The 20,540-nt window shown below is 42.6% G+C and overlaps 1 protein-coding gene across 1 annotated transcript in view; it reads right to left on the bottom strand.

Annotated features, from left to right (window-relative positions):
- Window positions 1–20,540, bottom strand: part of LOC126278041 (cholinesterase 2-like) — a 224,371-nt gene that overhangs the window by 158,885 nt on the left and 44,946 nt on the right. The window lies entirely within an intron of this gene.

Here is a 20,540-nt window from a genome sequence, read left to right as displayed (position 1 = left end):
GTGCAGTTGTGATGGGGAGCTCGTGAATGAGTCGTTCAAATGAACGCTTCACTCCACTGAAGTGTGAACTAACCACTCAATTTCAATGAACTGGTACTTCAAACTCTTCACAGACAGCACACTCCACACTTTTTTCTAGTTCACTCACTCTCTTCCGCCCTCCCTCTCCAACTACATCGGCGCTACGTCACTCATCCTCCCTTCACTTCAGTCCTCCCTCTACTGCCTGTCGACGAATCGCGCTGTGTTTGTGGAGAACGATAGGTTTATGATGGGAGGTGAGGGGCGTGGGGAAATCAGCGTCAGTTGCTTCCTGCAGTGTTGACATCATTACCCGTGACTATTTGTGCAGTTAAACTTCTCGTCTACGGGTAGCCTACCGTTGGCAGCGCTTGCAAACGAACGAATATTAAAGACACGAACGAAGAGGCTGGCTGTGTGAGCATGCCCAGCCAACATGAAAATAAAAGGTTTGTTAGTAATACTGAAAGAGGGATTTTACGTGAAATCGTACCAATGACTACGGGTGACAGTTTACACTTTGAATCTGGACGGTTATTATTCTCAACAAAAATGAAATCTACAGGGAAACTTCTGAAAAATAACGTAGGTATATAGACTTTGTGACAGTGGTAAACATACTCATTCTATTTTGGATTAAATTTTAAAAGGAGCATTAAATTGGACTTCATTTCGTTTTCAGCCCTTGTTTTCAGTCCATGAATACAACAAATACTGTTTCATTTGGCAGATAAGGACTTTTCTGGGCACTTCATGAGAAAATGTCGAGCAAGATTAAATGTAATACCTTCTTTGTATGTGACAGGCTTCTCTGTTTATCTTTCCTTTGTCCCCTTCGACCATGCTCTATTTAACTCAGACGCTGTAAGAGCGTAAAACGTTGCGTGCACGTTACTGCATAGTTCGGCCATCTGTTGGTAAAATTATGAAGTATTACGAAGCTTTATTCTCGAATGAGATTTTCACGCTGCAGCGGAGTGTGTGCTGATATGAAACTGTCTGCCGGACCGAGACTCGAAGTCGGGACCTTTGCCTTTCGCGGGCAAGTGAAAGCTTTATTGTACGAGCGAGGCGAAGCGAGCGTAGCCGCAGCTGAGCGGCGAACTGGGCAACTTCGTCAGGCTTCCGTACTTCATGAATGAACTACTTCATTTGAACGCTTCACGGCAAAGAGTGAAATGAATGAAGTAGTTCACGGGAATGAACAAGTTAGACCCATCTCTAGTGTGCAGTCTGTGGCTGGTGGGCATTGTTGAAATAATCGCTATTGTAGTGTTGGGCAGTTGGCTGTTAACAGTGCGTAGCGTTGCGCAGTTGGAGATGAGCCGCCAGCAGTGGTGGATGTGGGGAGAGAGATGGCGGAGTTTTGAGAGCGGATGATCTGGACGTGTGTCCATCAGAGACAGTAAATTTGTAAGACTGGATGTCATGAGCTGATTTATATATATTATGAGTTTTGAGCACTACTACGGTAAATACATTGTTTGTTCTTTATCAAAATCTGTCATTTTCTAACTATGCCTATCAGTAGTTAGTGACTTCAGTAGTTAGAATCCTTTATTTAGCTGGCAGTATTGGCGCTCGCTGTATTGCAGTAGCCGTCCGGGATGGCCGAGCGGTTCTAGGCGCTACAGTCTGGAACCGCGCAACCGCTACAGTCACATGTTCGAATCCTGCCTCGGGCATGGATGTGTGTGATGTCCTTAGGTTAGTTAGGTTTAAGTAGTTCTAAGTTCTAGGTGACTGATGACCTCTGAAGTTAAGTCCCATAGTGCTCAGAGCCATTTGAACCGTTTTTTTTGTATTGCAGTAGTTCGAGTAATGAAGATTTTGTGAGGTGATTCATGAAAGGTATAGGTTATTGTTAGTCAGGGCCATTCTTTTGTAGGGATTATTAAAATTCAGATTGCGTTGCCCTAAAAATATTGTGTGTCAGTTTAAGCACAGTCATTTACAATTTTTGTAAGGGTACGTTTCATATGTCGACCCTTAGCCGAGGATATCTCACTGAAATCTTCTGATTTTTTCTTGTAGTTTGTGTAGTTAGTGTAGCTATTGTCTATTGTTAGCGCGTAATTATAGAGAGAATTTCCTTTGTAGTTGTAGTATTTCATTGTTGTACAGTAAAACAGTTGTTGCTTGCATGTAGATTTGCAACAAGTATTTCGCAGCTGCGCTTGCAATTAACGAGATATTATTTTCAGTGCTATGCTAATGTGTTCTCTTACTTTTGCTCTTCAAATTGTGCTTTTCTTGTTATCGTGTGAAATACGTGATAATTATGGGGTGTGAAAAACGTAATATTAAGCTCCAAAGTAAATTGAGAAATGATAGTGACAACGAGGGTAGCTTATCAGCAGCGCCGTGTAATGAATTAACAGACATTCAAAGCAGTAATTTGGTAATTGTGCATAGGGATATGGAGTGGGCGCCAAATAATGATGTAGGCAGTGAAACAATTAGTGAACAGGGACGCATTATCGATCGATCGGTCGGCAACAGCTCGCCTCAGGAATCCGAAATGACAGGACACAATCTTGCAAATGCTGTAGATTCAGGTTTTGCGTTCTCGCCGTTTTTCCAAATAAGTCATGACACATTTTCTGCTTTTGAAAATGCGAATATTGCTGGTTCAAATGCACTGAGGAACATGTTTGAGACTCCAGTGCTTTGTTATTACAGTTAATGCAACAAATGGTACAAAAGGCTACAAACGTTAGACACAACGCTTGAACAAAATCAGAAACAAATGGGACAAAATCTTCAAAAGTTAGACGCAATTGAGCAAAATCAAAAACAGTCACAGCAACAGCTTCAAAAGTTAAGACACCACGCTTGAACAAACACGTGAAGGTTTAACTGCTGAGTTACTTAAAATCGAATCGAAATGTCAGAAGGTCTGTAATGAGGTAAAAACACAAATTTATGAGCATTTCCAACCTATTTTTTCGCGTCATGAAAATGCATTACAGAATCACGAAGCAGCCATAAAGGAACTGCCAACTATTGTTCATGAAAATCACGACACCTTGCAAGCTAAAATTGACTCAGTTGCATCTACCGATTCGGTTACGCAACTTGCAAAAACTCAGGAAAACCTAAAGGACACAGAAGACACGATTTCAACACAAATGGACACTCTGAATCTTGGTTCAGAAAAACACACTGAGGAAATAAGTTCACTATCGGAGAAAGTAGCCGAACTTTCGGGTCAGTTCACTATCTTATCTGCAAAGGTCGATGACGATCTGAATGACACAAGACCTGTAGTCTTCACTGACACAGAAGAGTATGAACAAATTAAGAAATTCAAAGAAAATCAGAATCAAATTAATACGCAACTCAAAAGAGAAGTCCGGGAAGTACAAGATCAGTTGGCACAAGTAATACAAGAATTACATATTTCAGAGGGACTTAGAAATACGGAAAAGCCACAAAATAATAACACAGGGCCATTCTTTTGTAGGGATTATTAAAAGTCAGATTGCGTTGCGCTAAAAATATTGTGTGTCAGTTTAAGCACAGTCATTTACAATTTTTCTAAGGGGATGTTTCAACATGTCGAAAGTAATTGTTTGTGTATGTGGCAATGATGAAAATGAGCAGCGGCATTACGTCAGTAGTGAGTGGAATATGTTGAGAAGTTGGGTCCATCGAGGGGCGCGCTAGTGTAGTCCGTGCGGTCGCGGTGGCCACTGTGTCCAGATGGCGTAGTGGTTGGCGGATTTGCGAAATAGGCAGGAGAACTGGGTTCGAACGCTGGTCCGGCACAAATTTGTAACTTGCCCCAGTGATTTAAATGAATTCGCACTGCCAGGGACAAACGACACCAACGACGACTGAAGAGAGCGCTCTACGTGACAGATGTGCAACCCTTCCGCAAATTGCTGCAGATTTCGATGCTGGGCTATCAAAGAGTGTCAGCGTGCGAACTATTCAACATCATCATATGGGCTTGCAGAGCTGAAGGCCCACTCGTGTACCCTTGATGTCTGCACGACGCAAAGCTTTTCGCCTCGCCTGGGCCCATCAACAACGACATTGGACTGTTGATGACAGGAAACACGTTTCCTGGTCGGACGAGTATCGTTACAGATTGTATCGAGCGGATGGACGTGTATGGGTATCGAGACAACCTCATGAATACATGGGGCCTGCATGTCAGCATGGGACTGTCCAAGCTGGTGGAGGCTCTGTAATGGTGTGTGGCAAATCCAGTTAGAGTCATGTGGGACCTCTGAAACGTCTAGATCGACAGGTGAAAGGTACTCAAGCATCTAGTTCATCACCTGCATCCATTCATGTTCATCGTGCAATCAGAGGGACGTGGGCAATTCTAGCAGGACAGTGCGACATGAATGGATGCAGGTGATGAACTCGATGCTTGCGTACCTGTCACCTGTCGGAGTCGTATCTAGACGTATCAAATCGTTCAAATGGCCCTGAGCACTATGGGACTTAACATCTGACGTCATCAGTCCCCTAGAACTTAGAACTACTTAAACCTAACTAACCTAAGGACATCACACACATCCATGCCCGAGGCAGGATTCGAACCTGCGACCGTAGCGATCTCGCGGTTCCAGACTGAAGCGCCCAGAACCGCACGGCCACACCGGCCGGCTTAGATGTATCAGAGGTCCCACATGACTCCAAGTGCATATGCTGCACACCATTACAGACCCTCCATCACGTTGAGTAATCCCCTGCTGACATGCAGGGTCCACGTATTCATGACGTTATCTCGATACCCATACATGTCCATCCGCTCCATACAATTTGAAACCAGACTCGTCCGACCAGGCAACATGTTTCCAGTCATCAATAGCCCAATGTCGGTGTTGATGGGCCCAGGCGAGGCGCAAAGTTTCGTGTCGTGCAGTCATCAAGGGTACCCGAGTGGGCCTTTGGCTCCGCAAGGCCATATCGATAATGTTGAATGGTTCCCACGCTGACACTTGTTGATGGCCCAGCATCGAAATCTGCACCAATTTGCGGAAGGGTTGCACATCTGTCACGTGGAGCGCTCTCTTCAGTCGTCGTTGGTGTCGTTTGTCCATAATTACTACAGAGTGACTCCAGGAGCACTCTTCTGAGTTTACACACTTCCGATGGACACCAGACTCCCCAGACATGAACATTATTGACTGTATCTGGGATGCATTCCAATGTGCTGTTCAGAAAGATCTCCATCCCCTCGTACTCTTACGAATTTATGGACTTCCGTGGAGGATTCATGGTTTCAATTCCCTCCAGCACTACTTCAGACATTATTCGAGTCCATGCCACTTCGTGTTGTAGCTCTTCTGCGTTTTCTCGGGGCCCCTACACGATATTAGAGAGGTGTACCAGTTTCTTTGGCTGTTCAGTGTATGTCCGGATAGCATAGCTTTCAGTGCATCTGCGTAGTGAGCAGAAGACCCAGGTTCGAATCCCAGTCCGGCCCAAATTTTCTACTTGTCCCATTGACATAAATCGCTGTTCTCTGCCAGCTAATGTCTTTAATTCCTTTTCGTCCTGAATGGCGACCAGGGTGCGTGTCTTGAGCGTAATCGCCGAGGGAAGGAGGAGGGAGGGGGGGGGACACAGTTTACTGACAAACGAAAGAATATAAAAGGGAACGAGAACGGGGCTAAGGCGGGTGGAGAGGAAGTAGACGTAGAAGAAAAAAAATAATGCAATGAATGATCCTAAAAAGGGCAAGAGTGGATATGTATGAGAAGGTGATTCGAACTGCTCTATTTGACTAACAGTCCGCTGATAACTGCAAAGAAATTCAGTTTTTTAGCAGATGGCACTGTGACAGATAATAATTATGAATAATGTAAGATTAGAACGGTGCACTTATCTGACTTCACAAAATAATTACCTAGCGTGCTACCTTTGCAACAATGTTGACATCTGAAAGTTATATTAATAAAAATATGTCTGTTGTTATTTTACACCTTTCTCTCCTTTGTATAGGGAAACTTGTTTCTTGTATTCAGCTATTAGGTGACGCCACTCTCGTTATGGCAAGCGAGCCAACGCCACGAAAGTGCGAGGAGTATACAGGGTGTTCGGAAATTTCCTTCACAAACATCTGGGACTTGTAGAAGGGAGTGAGTATGTAATATTTTGAATAGGAACCCATGTCGGGAAACTGCATCCAACAATGCTAGAGAGGGTAAATGTAAATTTATTAATATGCAGGGTGATTCCGTTATGATGTTACAGACGTTAAAGAATGAATGAATCAGTTTGAGGTAAGGGTCTCTAGTTCGGAAACATACGAGTTGAAATTTACCAATAAAAATCATTCTAATACTTCTAGCAGTGAAACACATGTACCAGTACTGTTTTTGTTAAGAATGTAGAGTACACCGCTTTCAGAGGAGGTAGTATGGACCAAAAGGAAAAAAATGTCGAGTAAACATGGACTCTGAAATGCATACCTGACGAAATTTGAGCGCTTGTTCGTCTTTACTAGTGTGAAACACATCTTCTCTATTGAAAAATTGCTCACAGCTCCTCAGGTATCCATTCTAGAGCTCGTGTCTACCAGACATTTTTTTCTTGCTTTAATCCGTAATGCTAATTCTGGAAGTTCCTTACCCTACAATCTTAGCAACAACAGGACCAGTACGTATATTCCACTGTCAGAGGTATCAGAAGAGTTTCAGCTTACAACTATGAACTCGTTCGTTTCTGGTACAGGGATCCTTACCTCAAATTGATATATTTATTCTTCTCCATCTTGTCGCTGGATGGCGTTTAGGGACATGGATTCCGATTCAATACATTACGTGTTCTCACTAGAAGTCCTAGAAGTTTGTGATGGTAATTTTCGAGCATCCTGTATTTTGCATCCTTTGTTTTGATAATTAGAGCTTTATATTGAACGTAAATGAAACAATAAAGAGGTAACCGCATTATCGTCCAAAGAATCGGGCTCTGCACTGTCTGTCGTTCCATGTATGAATTGTACCACACACAAAAGAATATTGAATGTGCACTTTTTCCTTCACTGCGGTAATGACAGCACTGGCGAGAGACGGGTGGCTTGGGTGGATTGTGAGAGGGGGGGAGGAGGGGAGGGGGGGAAAAGTTGAATTTGGTCCTAGATACGTCACTGGTCGTTCGTATTTTACAAACCGGTGCCAAAATTGTTTTGGTCCCTGTCTGTTGTACGGTTTGACTCTTCAACAATATAGCGTAATTGTGAGATTGCAAAATGGCAGCGACAGTAGAGGTTATTAATACCCGAATCAAACATCTGAGTGGCAGTTGTTGACAGAGATCATATGGTGAAGTCCCCATACTAATGAGAACTGACAGGACAGGAAAATTGTGGTCCACTTACTTTCCTGAGAAGATGCATCCGTACAAACATGTTAAACAATATTTAGAAGTCAGTACTAAGTGCCTCTTTATTCCATCCTTTCCGTTTTGCTTCATCTCTAAGTGTCGAATAACATGCAGGACCATTTTTCTCCTTGAGAGAAGGTCACTGTCTCACTTTCGAAATAGTTCCTCCAAAAACCTTTTTTTATTTATTTATGATCTTCTTAATGCAGAGCGTAAGCTTTTTTGTTGCCCAGATATTGTAAAGCCTAAGTAACGTTTTGCTTTCAGATTTTTGGCCCCTCACTAGTAAGAAAAATGTCAGGTTGTCAAGCAACCTGTGCAATATCTCACAAAGACAAAGCAAAGATTTAAATGACTATAAATCTAATCCAAATATACACTGAACGAGGTGGAAGGGGGACAGCACCGTTGCTTTGCCCCTCATTTCATGCCTCGTCTCCAGTGTGCACCTCGACTTCCTGCTCCACTCTCGTTAATCAATCTCTGTTCTCTCCTGTCCAATCTCTGTTCACTGACACGAGGTGTGAGTGCGGCCTGATTGTCACACACAGTCAAAAAAACCATTTCTGTTTAAACAAATTATCTTTTCTTCATCTCAGAAAAATGGATAACTTAAAGTTAGATATAGTTGGAATTAGTGACGTTCGGTGGCAGAACGAACAAGACTTTTAGTCAGGTGAATACAGGGTTATGAATATAAAATCAAATAGGGGTAATGCAGGAGTAGGTTTAATAATGAATGAAAAAAATAGGAGTGCAGGTAAGCTACTACAAACAGCATAGTGAACGCATTATTGTGGCCAAGATAGACACGAAGCCCACACCTACTACAGTAGTACAAGTTTGTATGCCAACTAGCTCTTCAGATGATGAAGAAATCGACGAAATGTATGATGAGGTAAAAGAAATTATTACGGTAGTGAAGGGAGACGAAAATTCAATAGTCATGGGTGACTGGAATTCGACAGTGGGAAAAGGAAGAGAAGGAAACGTAGTAGGTGAATATGGATTGGGGGCTAAAAATTCAAAAGGAACCCGCCTGGTATAATTTAGAACAGAGCGTAACTTAATCATACCTAACACTTGGTTCAAGAATCATGAAAGAAGGTTGTATACATGGAAGAACCCTGGAGATACTAAAAGGTATCAGATAGATTATATAATGGTAAGACGGAGATTTCGGAACCAGGTTTTAAATTGTAAGACATTTCCAGGGGCAGATGTGGACTCTGACCACAATCTATTGGCTATGACCTGTAGATTAAAACTGAAGAAACTGCAAAAATGTGGGAATTTAAGGAGATGGGACTTGGACAAACTGAAAGAACCAGTGGTTGCACAGAGTTTCAGGGAGAGCATAAGGGAACAATTAACAGGAATGGGGGAATGAAATACAGTAGAAGAAGAATGGGTAGCTCTGAGGGATGAAGTAGTGAAGGCAGCAGAGGATCAAGTAGGTAAAAAGACGAGGGCTAGTAGAAATCCTTGGGTAACAGAAGAAATATTGAATTTAATTGATGAAAGGAGAAAATATAAAAATGCAGTAAATGAAGCAGGCAAAAAGGAATACAAACGTCTCAAAAATGAGATCGACAGGAAATGCAAAATGGCTAAGCAGGGATGGCTAGAGGACATATGTAAGGATATAGAGGCTTATCTCACTAGGGGTAAGATAGGTACTGCCTACAGGAAAATTAAAGAGACCTTTGGAGATAAGAGAACCACTTGTATGAACATCAAGAGCTCAGATGGAAACCCAGTTCTAAGCAAAGAAGGGAAAGCACAAAGGTGGAAGGAGTATATAGAGTGTCTATACAAGGGTGATGTACTTGAGGACAATATTATGGAAATGGAAGAGGATGTTGATGAAGATGAAATGGGAGATACGATACTGCGTGAAGAGTTTGATTGAGCACTGAAAGACCTAAGTCGAAACAAGGCCCCAGGAGTAGACAACATTCCATTAGGACTACTGACAGCCTTGGGAGAGCCAGTCCTGACAAAACTCTACCATCTGGTAAGCAAGATGTATGAGAGAGGCGAAATACCCTCAGACTTCAAGAAGAATATAATAATTCCAATCCCAAAGAAATCAGGTGTTGACAGATGTGAAAATTACCGAACTATCAGTTTAATAAGTCACAGCTGCAAAATAGTAACTCGAATTCTTTACAGACGAATGGAAAAACTAGTGGAAGCCGACCTCGGGGAAGATCAGTTTGGATTCCGTAGAAATACTGGAACACGTGAGGCAATACTGACCTTACGACTTATCTTAGAAGAAAGGTTGAGGAAAGGCAAGCCTACGATTCTAGCATTTGTAGACTTATAGAAAGCTTTTGACAACGTTAACTGGAATACTCTCTTTCAAATTCTGAAGGTGGCAGGGGTAAAATACAGGGAGCGAAAGGCTATTTAGAATTTGTACAAAAAGTAGATGGCAGTTATAAGAGTCGAGGGACATGAAAGGGAAGCAGTGGTTGGGAAGGGAGTGAGACAGGGTTGTAGCCTCTCCCCGATGCTATTCAATATGTTTATTGAGCAAGCGGTAAAGAAAACAAAAGAAAAGCTCGAAGTAGGCATTAAAATCCATGAAGAAGAAATAAAAACTTTGGGGTTCGCCGATGACATTGTACTTCTGTCAGAGACAGCAAAGGACTTGAAAGAGCAGTTGAACGGAATGGACAGTGTCTTGAAAGGAGGGTATAAGATGAACATCAACATAAGCAAAACAAGGATAATGGAATGTAGTCGAATTAAGTCGGGTGATGCTGAGGGAATTATATTAGGAAATGATTCACTTTATGTAGTAAAGGAGTTTTGCTATTTTGGGAGCAGGGAGCAAAATAACTGATGATGGTCGAAGTAGAGAGGATATAAAATGTAGTCTGGCAATGGGTAGGAAAGCGTTTCTGACGAAACGAAATTTGTTAACATCGAGTATAGATTTGAGTGTCAGGAAATCGTTTCTGAAAGTATTTGTATGGAGTGTAGCCATGTGTGGAAGTGAAACATGGATGATAAATAGTTTAGACAAGGAGAGAATAGAAGCTTTTGAAATGTAGTGCTACAGAAGAATGCTGAAGATTAGATGGGTACATCAGATAACTAATGTGGGGGTACTGAATAGAATTGAGAAGAAGAGGAGTTTGTGGCACAACTTGACAAGAAGAAGGGACCGGTTGTACTCTGCCACATGAGCGTAACTTCCGTACAAAAGCGCGAGCACACGGACGAAGAAATACGAAAGTCCGGGTCTGGCCGTGAATCGCCCTCAGACAGTCGATGTTGTTAAGGCGACCGCTGACGACAGAGGGGAAAATCTGGGTTCGAGTCCCAGCCCGGCACAAATTTTCAGTTTCCTCACTCCTTTACACAGCTGCGAGTAGATTTCATGTTTTTCATAACAGGTGTAGTCCACACAGCGCCTGTTCCTTCGGACACTCATATACTACAATATCGTCATCAGCCAGTGGTCAGCAAACTGCTCCTGAGGCTCTTTCTTCCGTTGAGTGCGACCCTTTCATAAAATGACACGAGGGGGAGCGCATGTCCAGGGGGCCTGAACTTCGTAACCCAAAACCAGAAGTCGGTTTTTCGGCCTGAGCCAGCCAATTTTCAAGAATTGGCGTTAGGCGAAGACGCAGGTGAAACTTCCATTCTTTTTTGGGACTTAGACCCCGTGAACTAGCTGCCACTCGCATCGCTCTTCCTGCTCGTCTTCGAAAGTGGTGGATGATCCAGAGTCAAACCCGTGAGGTAATTTTGTACTTGTCCAAAATTTTGTAAGATAAACTTCTACTTACTTTTTATTTTTGTTGGAACATTTTCAAGAAAAAATTGTGTTATTTGCATCTTATAACTGCCCATGTCGTGTTGTGCTGGCTCCACTGTAGCTTGAATGGATTTTTAAGTTTGTTTTATATGCCCGACTTCTAATTTCATCACACAAGTCTCCAGGGTTGAGCAGTTATTGCCCGATGACGACAAGCAATACAGTTTGTTAAAGCGGAGTTCGCCGTTATTAATTATGTTTTTAGATTTTATTTTATTACCCGTACAGAGACTCAACGTTCCTTTGTTTAACAGCGCGTCGTCAAAATAAGTATGAAATGCTGATGTCTTTGCAATACACAATGTCGACTGTTGAGTTAAAGTTCGTACCTATTTTGCCATTTTAGAGAAGAGAAACCTTAAGCGCTTCTGTTTCTATAGTCTCAGTATCAAATGTTGACTAATTTCAATTTACTTCCTATCTCAGTTCAATATTTAACACAACTTATATATCAATGTCATTTCAGAGATATTACGTCGGTTCCACACTAACGGAATAACACTTAATTGTCATTTAATATCACTTTTAGTAATAATCCTTCTTCTTGTGACGTAAATGTTAATGAATGATCACTATGTAGGAGGAAAGAGGGATTAATCCTAATCATGAGATAATAGCTTTTAATGAGCCCGCAATCGTTGTTGTTGTTGTTGTTGTTGTTGTGGTCTTCAGTCCAGAGACTGGTTTGATGCAGCTCTCCATGCTACTTTCTCCTGTGCAAGCTTCTTCCTCTCCCAGTACCTACTGCAACCTACATCCTTCTGAATCTGCTTAGTGTATTCATCTCTTGGTCTCCCTCTACGATTTTTGCCCTCCACACTGCCCTCCAATACTAAATTGGTGATCCCTTGATGCCTCAGAACATGTCCTACCAACCGATCCCTTCTTCTGGTCAAGTTGTGCCACAAACTTCTCTTCTCCCCAACCCTGTTCAACACTTCCTCATTAGTTATGTGATCTACCCATCTAATCTTCAGCATTCTTCTGTAGCACCACATTTCGAAAGCGTCTATTCTCTTCTTGTCCAAATTATTTATCGTCCACGTTTCACTTCCATACATGGCTACACTCCATACAAATACTTTCAGAAATGACTTCCTGACACTTAAATCTAAACTCGATGTTAACAAATTTCTTTTCTTCAGAAACGCTTTCCTACCCATTGCCAGACTACATTTTATATCCTCTCTACTTCGACCATCATCAGTTATTTTGCTCCCCAAATAGCAAAACTCCTTTACTACTTTAACTGTCTCATTTCCTAATCTAATTTACTCAGCATCATCCGACTTAATTCGACTACATTCCATTATCCTCGTTTTGCTTCTGTTGATGTTCATGTTATATCCTACTTTCAAGACACTGTCCATTCCATTCAACTGCTCTTCCAAGTCCTTTGTAGTCTCTGACAGAATTACAATGTCATCGGCGAACCTCAAAGTTTTTATTTCTTCTCCCTGGATTTTAATACCTACTCCGAATTTTTCTTTTGTTTCCTTTACCGCTTGCTCAATATACAGATTGCATAACATCGTGGAGAGGCTACAACCTTGTCTCACTCCCTTCCCAACCACTGCTTCCCTTTCACGTCTCTCGACTCTTATAACTGCCATCTGGTTTCTGTACAAATTGTAAATAGCCTTTCGCTCCCTGTATTTTACCCCTGCCACCTTCAGAATTTGAAAGAGAGTATTCCAGTCAACATTCATGGTTCTTAAACCAAGTGTTAGCTATGACTAAGTTGCGCTCTGTGCATAATTCTACGAGGCGGCTTCCTCTTTCATTTCTTAGCCCCAATCCATATTCACCTACTACGTTTCCTTCTCTCCCTTTTCCTACACTCGAATTCCAGTCGCCCATGACTATTAAATTTTCGTATCCCTTCACTACCTGAATAATTTCTTTCATTTCATCATACATCTCTTCAATTTCTACGTCATCTGCAGAGCTAGTTGGCATATAAACTTGTACTACTGTAGTAGGTGTGGGCTTCGTATCTATCTTGGCCACAATAATGCGTTCACTATGCTGTTTGTAGTAGCTTACCCGCATTCCTATTTTCCTATTCATTATTAAACCTACTCCTGCATTTGTAAGTAGGCTGGTTAGTTTTTTTTTTATTGGTAACGCCGCCGCCACGTAGCGCTCTGTATGAAAATCACTGGCTGTGCAGTGTGCAGTCTGTGGCTGGTTGGAATTGTTGTAATACTCGCCATTGTAGTGTTGGGCAGCGGCAGCTGGATGCTAACAGCGCGTAGCGTTGCGCAGTTGGAGGCGAGCCGCCAGCAGTGGTGGATGTGAGGAGAGAAATGACAGAGTTTTGTAATTTGTAAGACTGGATGTCATGAACTACCATATATATTTTGACTATTAAGGTAAATACACTGTTTGTTCTCTATTAAAATCTTTCATTTGCTAACTATGCCTGTGAGTAGTTACTGCCTTCAGTAGTTTGAATATTTTATTTAGCTGGCAGTAGTGGTGCTCGCTGTATTGCAGTAGCTTGAGTAACGAAGATTTTTGTGAGGTAAGCGATTTGTGAAACGTATAGGTTAATGTTAGTCAGGGCCATTCTTTCGTAGGGATTTTTGAAAGTCAGATTGCGTTGCGCTAAAAATATTGTGTGTCAGTTTAAGCACAGTCTTGTATAATTTTTCAAAGGGGACGTTACACAGTACCTCTATTTGATTTTGTGTTTATAACCCTGTATTCACCTGACCAAAAGTCTTGTTCCTCCTGCCTTCGAACTTCACTAATTCCCACTATATCTAACTTTAACCTATCCATTTCCCTTTTTAAATTTTCTAACCTACCTGCCCGATTAAGGGATCTGACATTCCACGCTCCGATCCATAGAACGCCAGTTTTCTTTCTCCTGATAACGACATCCTCTTGAGTAGTCCCCGACCGGAGATCCGAATGGGGGACTATTTTACCTCCGGAATATTTTACCGAAGAGGACGCCATTATCATTTAATCATACAGTAAAGCTGCATGCCCTCGGGAAAAATTATGGCCGTAGTTTCCCCTTGCTTTCGGCCGTTCATAGTACCAAAACAGCAAGGCCGTTTTGGTTATTGTTACAAGGCCAGATCAGTCAATCATCCAGACTGTTGCCCTTGCAACTATAGAAAAGGCTGCTGCCCACCTACAGGAGCCACACGTTTGTCTGGCCTCTCAACAGATACCCCTCCGTTGTGGTTGTACCTACGGTACGGCTATCTGTATCGCTGAGGCACGCAAGCCACCCCACCAACAGCAAGGTCCATGGTTCAGGGGGGAGGCCGCATTCGTTAATTAAATAAAAAGTCACGTTCAAGGATGATATGCGGACACCTTCGTTACGTCCGTTTTCACGTATCTGTCAAAACTAATCCTGTCGCCCACAATTCAAATTAACACTGACGTTAACCCCTTTTATCGGAACATCGAATCGTAACTCTTATGTGAAAGTTTATTATAGTCCCCGAATTAATTCCTTTCAGATACGCGTACGACCGAACAGCAGAACGGAACACAAACGATTTGTTTTAACAACCGAACAACGCAATGACGTTACATTACGACAATGTCCGCCCAATGAACATCTCTTTTACTTTAACTTTTCTGCTCTGCTTAATTAAATTATTCCTTTTTATTCGGCTATTTAACGAAAACATCTAATAAAAAATAAAATAAATTCATCCCAACGTAAAAGATCCGTTATAATCTCAACAATGTAAGAAAAAGATAGAGTGCCAATTTCCCGGAAATAGAACACGCTAAGTATTAGACGGCCACAACTAAAAGACACTCATTAGCTTTCCACCACAGCCTTCGTCAGAAAAAGAAAGACACACACGTTCACTCAAGAAAGAAACCACACCATGACCACCATCTCCAACAGCGCGGACCAGAATGCATCTTTGTGGAAGTTAATAATCTACATTTTCCTTATATCGTTTATATTCCTAAATGGAGTTTCCATTGCCTGATATTGACATTTGCTACTTCAAAACAATAGTTTTAAATATGCGGGAAGCTTTTGCCCATAGATTTCAGGAGTTCATAAACAGCAGAGCGACGTTACCATTTACTAAAAAAACCTATTATTGCTACTGTAACAATTTTGTTTTTCTCCCAATAATATTGATATGGCTACTTTGAAAGGCCATTGCTGGACTGCAAGAAAAAAGAGTCATGGATCTCGAAATTTGAATATCTTTTTGCTGATACGTAAATACTGGAGAAAACCAAAAGTGAATTAAATTCACAGCGCAAGTGGTCTGCTTTGAATGACTGGGAGGAGTGTGTGTTGATTTGTAACACCTGATTTGTATATTCAGCTAAAAAACCTAGCGTTTGCTGTTATTTCCTCATTTGGACATATTGATGCAAACAATCATTTTAAAGCATGAACTTTATTAAGAGTACATTGAGATGTCGTCTTATTGGTGAGAATCTGGCACCGTGCCTAAAATTTACATACGAACTCAGCCAAACTTTCCAGGAGATACGATGCCGATGTTCACATCAATGCTTGTTATTCATTCTCATGATCTAATTTTGGAAACGCAATACAACTTAATTTTATCAATAAATAATATCTTTATTAAGTATTATATTAAGTTTTTTCAACGTAGACATAGTTTAACTAAGACTTAAGACTTTAAGTAAAGTTCTAGGGGGCGTTGTGGAGTGAAAGGAGATGAAGTGTCGAGTACTGAGAAAGGTACGTTGAAACGGTATGGACATGTAGTATGAACGAAAGGAGGTAGACGAAACAAAGGCAAGTGTAAATACGAGAGTTAGAATGAGTCCACCTGAATCTCACTGAGGAGACGAGTGTGACTGGGAAAGTTAGAAGGGGTCTACCTCAGTCTTACTGAGGACTTTTCAGCAATGGCCAGCTTAGTAGCCTAACTAAGTTAATAACTATTTACCTGCCTATTTAGTTTAGATTTTTAAAAAAATGGCTCTCAGAAGAAATTTCAATCGTTCTACTGTTGATATTTGCCTCTGCTGACTATTGAGTTTGCCGAGTCTTGACATATCTTCCCGTAGTAGTTGTGAAACAGCGAAAACGCACTCTTATCTGCCAAGGGTGATTGTCCCGCTTGTTATGAAAATTGATGAAGTGCTAGCTGCTCTGAGCGCCCTTTGCTAGACTTGACACAACTTTCAATTCTGGCACAAAATTCGACATTGCTGAGCAGAAATGGAATATTAGCTTAGCATAGGTGGATAAGGCAGTAAATTGCCCGCTTTCTGGTTAAGGATCGGTTAAGGTATACGCCTGCAGCGAGTTAGCCAAATTGAAGACATCCTACACCCTCCCTTGCACTTACTACCTATCTTGATCACCAAACGCCCCTGTAGTGGCCGGTGAATCTGGGGGATGGGTGGATGGGGGGATTTGGGGGGGGGGGGAGGTGACGCAATTCAGAATGTCGGTTAAGTCCCCTGCTGCAGAAACTGGAACGTGGTCAGCCCAGTGCCGGACGCTGTTGAGCGCGATCTGGATCCCTTGACCTGAGACATGCAGCAGCTGAGATCTTGCAACAAGAGTCTTGAGCAATGGAACGTGTGAGCTTACACATTTCATTGTAGACATAGTTGCTATTCTTAACAAAACCGAGACAGTAGAATGGATGGAAATTTATTTGTCGTAGCTTGCTACCAATTAAGCAGATCACTGCCCCAAAACAAGTAGTGACATGATACGCAGGTCGAAGGCATGTCTATGGCCGACAGCAGAGTAAAAAGCCAACGTTGGTATTGAAAGTAACGTCAGCTCAAATTAGTACCGATCAAGAAAGCCGGGATCACCTTAAACAACAACACATAAAATCAGAGTTCCTAAATCAGAGCACAGGTCCACAAAAACGAGTAACGTCAACAATATATGACCTCTCGATCCAGTCACTATGTTGGGTTCCGTATTTCAAGTAGTAGACAAGCGGCCATCCCCATTTGGCGCGTTTGCGTGACTTCTGGAGTAGCGGACAGTGCAGATGGAACTAACCTCACCGCCCCAAACATTTTTAACCCTTTTAGAACAACACACTTGTCACCCAGTAGTTCTGTAGGTATTACAGGACTGATATTACGCGAATGCATGACCCTCTCTATTCCTGACATAGGTTATAGTAGTGATGTGGTGTGTATGTGCCAATTGGTTGTACGGAATCAGTACAGAGATGGTTATTTCTATAGACGTGGTAGAATGGCAGAAAGGAGCTATCGCGGTCGGATGTCCACATGACAACACCGTTAACGAACCGGGTTACTGACCGCCACGCCTGTGGCATTCGATAAGGTAGATCGCGAGATCATCAGGGAGCTCAGTATTCGCAGTATTTGTCTCCTGGCGAACTCGGGTTTCCTGAGATGGGGGAGGGGGGAGGGGACAGGGGGGAGGAAAGGGAGGCGGAACGCAGCAGTCCTCGCGCCGGCCGTTGGTGGCCGAGCGGTTCTAGGCGCTCCAGTCTGGAACCAAGCGACCGCTACTGTCGCAGGTTCGAATCCTGCGTCGGGCATGGATGTGTGTGATGTCCTTAGGTTAGTTAGGTTTAAGTAGTTCTAAGTTCTAGGGAACTGATGACCACAGCTGTTAAGTCCCATCGTGATCAGAGCCATCTGAACCATTTTTGGTGTCGCAGGAGGTAGTCGATGTGAAACAAAGGGCGCGAAGGAATAATACAGAGACTGAGAAGACCGCCATCTTTATTTTCTGACCTCTAATTCTCCAAAGCTACCTGAACACATCGCAGAGTTTCTCTCACTTGGGGTTAGACCTTGTATACCTAACCCTATGACATACCACAAACGTCAGCGATTTGGCCACAGAACACTGAGTTCCAGTGAAGCGACTTGCGGAAATTGGAAAAAGCAGCTCATGAATCTGCCGCTGACTGCCCATCTCCAGAAGTCCAGCCAGTCTGGTGCCGAGGTTGCCCAGTTTTCACTGATGTATGAAACAATCGGGAAATAAGACAAGCCGATCCCTTACGTGGAAGCTGATAAGAACACTCTATTTTTGCCACTTGTTATGCTTCCCTCGTGAAGAAATCTGTCCTCGAGGTAGACGCATCTACGTAGACGAAGCCAAGCGATCCTTTATCGAGCACTAGCACCTGCATTTGTACCTTTATACGCCGTAATAAAAAGAGTAAAGATACAGAAACTCAGGAAACCGTGACCGTGGGCAGAGCAACATTTTGACAATGAGTATAGAGAAAGCACCCGAAAAGCAGAGTGCCTCTCAAAATTACCTTTCCTCACAAATCTCTAAGAGAAAAATGGCAGGGAAAGGGTCACAACATTCGGGTCAAGGACTGCAGAATTCATAATGGCGCAGGTGATTGGTGAGGAGGGCATAATCACGGAGTTATATGCCTGATCACCAGGCACAAACATCCCCTCCATCCCTCTCGCTGTGCAAGTGCCTCACCATCCTGGCCTAAACATAGAGGTAAATTACAAATGCGCCACTGAAACGCCTCTCATACTCTGATGGAATATGAGTGGCTACCATAACCATCTGGAAGTACTGAGACTCCTTGAACAGAACAGACCCGTCTGCCTAAGTCTCCAAGAGACTGTTTTAAAATTAAGTAGGCTGTGTAAGTAGGTTGTTTAGATGTTGGTAACGCCACGTAGTGCTCTGTATGAAAATCGCTGACTGCGCTGTGTGCAGTGTGTGGCTGGTTGGACTCATTGTTGGAATATTCGCTTGCATAGTGTTGGGCAGTTGGATGTGAACAGCGCGTAGCGTTGGGCAGTTGGAGGTGAGCCGCCAGCCGTGGTGGATGTGGGGAGAGGGATGCCAGAGTTTTAAGAGGTTACTATGTGCGGACGATCTGGACGTGTGACCGTCAGAAAAAAGAAATTTGTAAGATTGGATGTCATGAACTGATATATGTATTATGACTTTTGAACGCTATTAAGGTAAATACATTATTTGTTCTCTATCAAAATCTTTCATTTGCTGTCTATGCTTATCAGTAGTTAGTGCCTTTAGCAATTATAATCTTTTATTTAGCTGGCAGTATTGGCGCTCGCTGAATTGCAGTACTTCGAGTAACGAAGATTTTTGTGAAGTAAGTGATTCATGAAAGGTATAGGTTATTGTCAGTCAGGGCCATTCTTTTGTAGGGATTATTGAAAGATTGCGTTGCGCTAAAAATATTGTGTCAGTTTAGTGATGATCAGAAAAAGAAAAGAGAGAACTGTCTGAGTACGTTCAGTTTATTCAGCTGTTTAAAAATCAGATAACGTAGTTTTTCCAGCACTGTCATTCTTTACAATCAAATGGGAAGTATCAGCGTGTTTTTAAAGGCTATCACTTCTACAGGGCGAAAGGTTGGGTAGCGATAGTCATCAAGGACACAATATACTCCTCAGTTGTGCCGCTAACCCAAACCCTTCAAGTGGTCGTTGTTGGAATAACGGCCCACATTAAAGGCACAGTGTATTTCGTGTATCTACCACCTCATGAGCCCATTCTCAGAGACACCCTCATACAGCTTACTGCTGACTGACCCATGCCTTTCACCTTTGACAGGATCCAATACCATTTACCCAGGGGTTGCTGACACTTGACACAAACTGAAAATATCACGTTGATGAGCGTGGGTCTACGTGCAAAGCTAGGGATGGAGTATGGAATCCTCCTGGCTTCTACAGTTGCTCAGGTTGCCTTTCGAATTGACTGAGTACAGGAAGATTTGTATCTTAGATTATATTTTCAAATTAAATTTAACGAGATTTTAAATCTCCATCAGGGTTTTGTTGTTGTTGTTGTTGATTTTTGGGGAAGGAGACCAGACAGCGAGGTCATCGGTCTCATCGGATTAGGGAAGGACGGGGAAGAAAATCGGCCGTGCCCTTTAAAAGGAACCATCCCGGCATTTGCCTGGAGCGATTTAGGAAAATCACGGAAAACCTAAATCAGGATGGCCGGACGCAGGATTGAACCGTCGTCCCCCCGAATGCGAGTCCAGTGTCTAACCACTGCGCCACCTCGCTCGGTATCAGGGTTTTATTCGTGTTTATTTGGATGGGTCAATACAGGGGGATTTTATCAGATGCTCCATAGTGTTCCTCGACATTGTCCTTAGGATAGAATCCATTGACAACAGATAAATTTTAATCCTCTTTCTATGTTCTTCGAAACCAAGTGAAGGTAAAAACACAGGCACTGTGACCTTGAATTAATGCGGCAAGTTCCCTAAAACAACGGTTTTGTCCATCCCTAATCTCGACAGCCCCGCTAAACCACCCAATCTTAATGCCATAGAGAATGTCTGGGACTATCTCGAGAAGCGGGTGAGATGCAGCAATGAATCTCCTCGCC

This window comes from Schistocerca gregaria, chromosome 6 (assembly GCF_023897955.1).
Source record: "Schistocerca gregaria isolate iqSchGreg1 chromosome 6, iqSchGreg1.2, whole genome shotgun sequence".
Classification (NCBI taxonomy): Eukaryota; Metazoa; Arthropoda; class Insecta; order Orthoptera; family Acrididae; genus Schistocerca; species Schistocerca gregaria.
Note: the sequence above shows the minus strand (reverse complement) of the source record. Positions and strands in the feature narration are given on the sequence as shown.